Consider the following 6,968-nt stretch of genomic DNA (forward strand, 5'->3'; position numbering starts at 1 on the left):
TAAATGATTCTAATCCACTATGAAGAGTAAGTGATGGTCCACACTTCGAAGTACTGAAATAACTCAGGAAAAGTAAAAGCTTAGTTGCTGTCAGGTAAGCTCTCTGATGACAGTAGGAAGAGGGAGGGGCTGTGTACTTACACACCAGGAAGCATCTACCCAGAGCAATTTCAAAAGTAGAAATCATGTGAGTTTTAACATTGCACTAAAACCAGCACCTCCAGGTCAACTTGGAGACCTGGAGTCACTCATTCCCCTTTTGGGGCCTGTTGAGATCCCCCCTGCCCCAGTTGAGAGGTGTTTACAGTGGGGAAACTCCACCAGATGTCTGACACCAACTCAGGAAGTAGGAGCCTGAGTGAGTCCGTTCTCCCCCACAGGCCACAGCAAGTGGCTGAGAACTCACCCAAGGGCAGGATGGCACCATTGGTGGATCGTCTTTCTTCCCTGATGCTCTGGCCCTCTCTCTGGGCAGGCAGAGGGCAGGTGACAGCTAGTCCTGCTGCATGCTCATGCTTTCCTCTCCATGCAGCGGGAGGACTTGCTTCTAAAGGCAGCCGTAAGCATTTCCCTCCTGAGCAACCACACATATCGAATGTGAGTGGCGTATATATGCATGTGTCTCTCCTTCCGGTTGCTGTGAAGTCATGTTGTCTTGGTTCATTTCCTCTCTGTGCCTCTTGCTTTTTTCTCTGTCATACTTTCTGATTCGCTGAGGACGCTTTGTAGTTTAGGGACAGGTAAGAAAGTTTGTTCTAATCTGGCCTCTTTGTTATTTTTAGAAAGACAGATGATCTTTAAATTAGTATTGCAGTGAAGTTTGTCAAAATGTATTTTTCTAAGTGGCATAAGCTCCCTCCTAGGCTCCACTGAGGGAAAAGTTAGGTGTTTCCAAGCCAAGTGAATTGGGATCTTATGGTTTTATGGACTTAGTATGTTGCAAAGGGTTTCACCACTAGACACAAAACATTCTTTCATATGTCAGGTATTTATTGAACTTGTACACTGAAATAGACACCATGCTAGAGGCCAGGTGCTCAAAGAGTTTCCTGCTTACAATGTGGCATAGAAGCCTAGATATGTGCATGTGGAAGGGAATTTGAAAGTCCACACCCTTTGTCTTCTTCATTCTGTGCTTCTGAGTAGCACACAAGTGGCTCTGAGACAAGGCCCCCGGGTTGGAATTATGACTCTGCTCTTTAAACATTTCTGCCTTTCTGTGCCACAGCCTCCTCATCCGTAAAATGGGAGCAGTCGTAGGATTGTTGTGAGAATTAAGTGAATTGGTACATGTAAAGCACTCCAAGAGTGCGTGGCACAAATACAGTAAGCACAATGTAAGTGTTTGCTGTGATTGTTAGTAGCAACTTCGTATTATTATCAGCTGAGATCTTTGCTTTTTTCCTACCCTTCCTCATTTTCCACTCCTTGCTTGTGCCTAGCAAATGACTTGGGGACATAGAAGGTTGAGAGGAAAGAGAGGGAGAGATGGTTTGAATAATGGATGCTCCCCAAATGATCCTGTGGTGCCTGATGTTTCTGCTCTAACTTCTTCCTGCTCCACCATGAAGGGAAAGAAAGGGCTGCCCTTGGTCCCACCTGTCAGACTCAGCTCATGTTGTATGCTGCACTCTTGTAGCATCTCTTTTGTTGTTATTTTGTTTTGTTTTAATACTCTGTAAGACTTCTCTGAAATTCAGATCCAGGTCATTTATTTTTACATGTTTGAGCTGGTTCAAATCTTGCTAAAGAATATTCTGCTCATACAAAGATGCCACACTTAAACAAACAAAGCAATACACACTCAGCTCAGTACCATGTCTTATGAACCAGGTCTTATGAATAAATCAGTAACAAGAACATTGATATTAATAATCACACATATGCTGTACCTGTTAAGGGCAATTAACAATATTCATCAAGGTATGCTTTTATGTTTCCTTGCTCTCTCTCCTTACAAAACCATTCTTGAGTACATGCCATGTAGTCACATGGTTCCAGATCTGAGCTAGAATTCTTCTACTCTCAAGTGTTTATTTTACAGTACAGAATATTTATTATAAATTGATGGATGCAGAGAAGTCTGGATAGTACCTATTTTATTAAAATGTCCTTTTATGCATTTCTCATTATACCATATCAGGTAAGGAATTATTCTCTTCATTAGGCATTTAATTAGTATAAATTTAAATGTACAAACTTGAGAAAAAAGCTGACAATTTTATAGTATGATTTGACTATTAATGCCATCAAATTGTCTGCATAAGCCAGTGACACTCTAGAGATACTAAAAGTGCTAAGCTTGGGCTCCGTTTACATAAAATACTTGAGATGAACAACTTGATTATCCTGAACTCTATTCTTTCATCTACATCCTGTGGCTTCATTTCCCATTTTGAGATTCCTGGACCTCCCACTGCTGAGTTTTTCAGAACAGAAAGAGAACATGTCTTTCAGGGCAAACTAAGGAACTGAGACTTTGTCCAAAACCAGATCAGACTTATTTTAGAAACAGAAGTTAAATATTTTTCTAATTTGCAAAGATGTCGGTTTTCTATGTCTGTTTTCCTACTTAACAATGTTAGATTTTCTTCATCTTCTTCGTCTTTTTTGGTTTGCTTTCCTTTCTTTCTGGTTAGTAGCAGGTTATGCTGCATGCCAACATTTTGACAAACCACAGATGACTCTGGCAAAAAGCAAACAACTTTAATTTCTCTTCACTCTATCCAATGAACACGGGGCTTACATTTTCATCTTCATTTCAACGAGCTTCTTGGCTGCTTTAATTAGTTCCTTCATGCCATCTCAGTTAGCTGGAATCTTGGTTTGCCCCACAAAATGCTTTATAACTACCTGTGAAGCAGTGGCCAAACCCCAGGCAACTGTTTTGAATTTGTCATGGAGGTCTGGTCCAAGGAGCAGCTGTTGTATGGAGTGGAGGATGAGGGTGGGGGAAGGAAAAGCGAGGAGAATTTGAGAAGACTCAAAGGTTGAAAAATCTACAGGCAAAGCATGTGCGCATGTGTGTGCATAGGTGCGTCTGTGTGTGCGTGTGTGCACGTGTGTGTGCGTGCATGTGTGTGCATGTGTGTGCGTGTGTGCGTGTGTACGTGCACGTGTGTGTGCACACATGCACATGTGTGTATTTATGATTCCATTTGCTTGACTCACTCCCCTCCATGCTGGAAGACAGTATGAGCCACGGGGAATCAACTGCCCGCTGAGGAATTTAAATGAAAATGCTCAAGGGTTGGTCTGGCAAATTTTAAGAGCAAAGTTGTCTAGTATTATAATGGATGCCTCCTCCCTTCTTGGGAATGGGAGTCTGTCTTGTGGTTTTCATTTTTATATGAAGAAATCAGAGCTCAAAAAGATGCCGTTCATTTTTTCCCATTCGTTAACTATTGCCTACCTTCGAAGTCTCCTGAGATTTCCTGGGCATTTTCAGTACATCACTCCACAGGACACCCTCCAGAAACCTGTAGCTCAGTGGGAGATAAGCCAGCAAGATAACTGTTTCAGTTAATTAGTTCATTCATGATTTTAAAAGCATTATTTAACATGTGCTAAAATAAATTAAAAAGAAATGAGGATCAGTTTCTCCCCTAAAAGAGATGACAATCTGAATGGCATGGAAGAATGAGCCTTATTCACCTTCCCCTTCCGCTCTCTTGCCCTTATAAGCCTCCTTTTCTCTCTCCCCTAACAGGACACCTTTGTCTTTTGCTTCTCTGTTCTCCCAGTCCCTCAGCCAAGTCCTGGGCTCTCTAGCCTTCCTGAATTGCCAGAACTCCATGACTAGTAGCCATTTCACCCATGTGCATGATGTTGATTTCCTTGTTCTTGTTCTTCGGGATGTTCACCGTGCCCATGTCCATCCCTGGGGGGAAGGCCAGTCCACTTTCTCTCATGCACCAGAGCTACCCAGACCCACTGGGGAATGTTAATAAAGGCAACTTGTTTCCTTGCAAATTCTCCCCAATAACCTTAACTGAGGCCCTTCTGCTGCTCAAGAATTTTCCTTCTCATCTCCTGCTGTCTGTCAGGTCCCCTGTGGTATCCCTTCCAGACTTTTCTCATGCTCCAAAAGCTCTGAGCCTAGCCCTTGCCTCCTGTCATGCCTAGGGTAAGGTTTCCTGATGGGAGCTCTTTCAGGAAGCCTCGTGATCCCAGCAGTTTCCCCATTTCTTCCATACTGTTCCCCATTCTCTGCTCATTCTTCAATACTTTGAATTACAGCTTTGAGCACCACCACCCAATTAATAATGATAGTTATAGCTACCATTTTAAACTCATATCAGCAGGAGGCAAACAACATTGACAAAGATGAAACCATTCTTCTAATCACAGAACAGCTGTTTGAGGAAACACCTAGAACACACCTAGAAGAGCAAAAGGAAGAAAGACTCTGAACACTTTTAAAGACAGAAGTCAAGGCAAATTGAAAAGATTCTGACTTATTGGAAGCATTCACTGCATTTAGGAATCCAGCAAGCACGTATTTCTCCATGGTTTGCACCCTGTGTGCCTTCCCCTGCATTGGATGATAACCATCTTCGACTTCTCAAAAAATACTTGGTAAAACATTATTAGTGCTACTTTTTTATGATTTTAAAATAAACTTTAAAAATCTACAAGTAATAAATTTATCTTGTAAAGAACTAAAATTGCAGATAAAGTTCTCCAAAGTGTCTTTGCCCATCAGCCCTGGTTTTGGTTTCTCCCTTGCTTTGCCCACAGGGAACCTCCGCTATCTGTGTGAGGTACATTCTACTAAGACATTTCAGGCATTCATATAAATATACGTCACCACTGTCAATTTGCAGTTGTGCTCATGTGCGCCCTTGCCCTTGAGCGTGCATGTACGCACAAATAGAACCTGAGACTGAAACCATCATACTGTACTACCTCGGTTTCTGAGGGAACTGTATAAACTGCTGTTCTGGTTTCACATGAAATAGCAACTTGCAAACAACATCTTATTCACGAGACTATAAAAAACAAAACTGCATTGCTGCTTTAGATGGTCGAAGAGATGAGGCTCCTCGGTTTATCTGAAATTTGTCCATTTGTTTTCTAAATATATAAAAATGTGGGTTCACATCCAGCTGATTTACCTCTGGGTTGAGATTCCTGGGTCAAATACCAAAGGTCCATTTGCCATTTGATAAAGTGATTTTTGGGATTTTCCTTTTTGCCTTCACAATCACCTAGCCAAAATGTCAAGTCAAACCACACTTCTCCCCCGATACATACATAAAGCTGCCCCTGACAATGACCCCAGACACAGGGAGGGATGCCAAGTGCTACGATTATTTACATATGTTTTTTTCTCTGCAATGACTGATTGCTTACCTCTCCCTCTCCTTGGACATACTTCGCGATCCCACATTGAGGGTTAACGACGTTTTTTTTGTTGTTTGCTTGAGATGCAGTCTCACTCTTGTTGCCCAGGCTGGAGTGCAACGGCGTGATCTTGACTCACTGCAACCTCCACCTCCCGGGTTCAAGCAATTCTCCTGCCTCAGCCTCCAGAGTAACTGGGATTACAGGCGTGTGCCACCACATCCGGCTAATTTTGTATTTTCAGTAGAGACGGGGTTTCTCCATATTGGTCAGGCTGGTCTTGAACTCCCGACCTAAGGTGATCCACCCACCTCAGCCTCCCAAAGTGCTGCAATTAGAGGCGTAAGCCACCATACCTGGCCGAGGGTTAACTACTTTCTAAATTGAGAAATATTTTGTACTGATCTCTGGTAGTTAAAACTCCAGCACTCTGTTTGTTCCTTTAGTTTTTATACAATGCGTTTTCTCTAAGACAATAGAAATTTAAACTGGAAATCCAACTCTCTCTTCCTCTATTTTCACCACACCTTTTCATATCTTATAAACAAATGCCTATGTCCACATATTCCTGACAGCCCTAACTCAGTTCCTTGGTTCCATCTTCTTCTTTGCCTCTTTCTCTTCTTTATTTCATACTCAGTTGTCCTAAGATACTCGTCTACACTCCATACCTTCACTTCCACACTTTCCATTCCTTCCTTCCTCAGTGCATTCCTTCCATCCCGACATCTGGTCCATGCCCCCAGCTCGCCACTGAAATCTTCTTTGCTAAGGTCACCCTCAGGAAGTTGGATGATAAACCAGTAGACACTACAGTTTTTTCTCTGCTGCATTGAAAGTAGTTGACCACTTCTTTCCTCTAGACCCCTCTCTCTGACCCCTCTCTCCTTCTTTGGAGGATACCTTTTGCTTTGGTTCCCCTCTTCCTGGTTCAGTACACTCCGCTGCTTACTGCCATGATGATTTACCCATGGGGCACACAAATTTTCACTCTTATGCTTTCTGTGTGGGTAGGTTCATCTCATTTAAAAGAGGGGTCATCTCTTCCTGCACTACCATTTGTGTTAGTCCATTTACATTGCTATAAAGGAATACTTGAGACTGGTCATTTATAAAGAAAAGAGGTTTATTTGGCTCATTGTTCCGCAGGCTGTGCAAGACACATGGTGCCAGTGCTTCTGGGGAGGGCCTCAGGGAGCTTCCACTCACTGGAAGAGGAACAGAACCCTGCATGTGTGGAGATCACATGATGACAGAGGACACAAGAAAGGGCGGAAGTGCCAGGCTCTTTTTAACAACCAGCTTTTGTGGGAACTAGCAGCACAGACTCACCACCCTGTCAAGGAAAGACACTAATCTAATCCACACTAATGAAGGATCTGCACCCATGACCCAAACACCTTCAATTCAGCCCCACTTTCAACACTGAGGTCTGAATTTCAGCATGAGATCTGGGGGGACAAACATGAAAACTATAGCACCTTTCATGTCGTTACCATATTCTCAGTCTCTCTGCCCCAAAACCCTGCAAGCCTTTTCCCCCCTGCAACTTCAATCCAACCAGCCACCATATTCTGTGTTGTTGTTTTTTAAAAATTAACTCTGAAATCAAGTCTTGTTGA

General features: G+C 42.7%; 1 long non-coding RNA gene across 1 annotated transcript; it reads left to right on the top strand.

Annotated features, from left to right (window-relative positions):
* Window positions 1-252: 252 nt before the first annotated feature.
* LOC116547202 lies at window positions 253-6,947 on the top strand. The gene is made up of 3 exons (XR_004266976.1): window positions 253-597; window positions 4,351-4,578; window positions 6,496-6,947. It is a non-coding gene; the product is annotated as an uncharacterized LOC116547202 (long non-coding RNA).
* The last annotated feature ends 21 nt before the right edge of the window (window positions 6,948-6,968 follow it).

The sequence above is a fragment of the Sapajus apella genome, unplaced genomic scaffold, assembly GCF_009761245.1.
Source record: "Sapajus apella isolate SASKATOON/1434 unplaced genomic scaffold, GSC_monkey_1.0 scaffold2348, whole genome shotgun sequence".
NCBI classification, from domain to species: domain Eukaryota; kingdom Metazoa; phylum Chordata; class Mammalia; order Primates; family Cebidae; genus Sapajus; species Sapajus apella.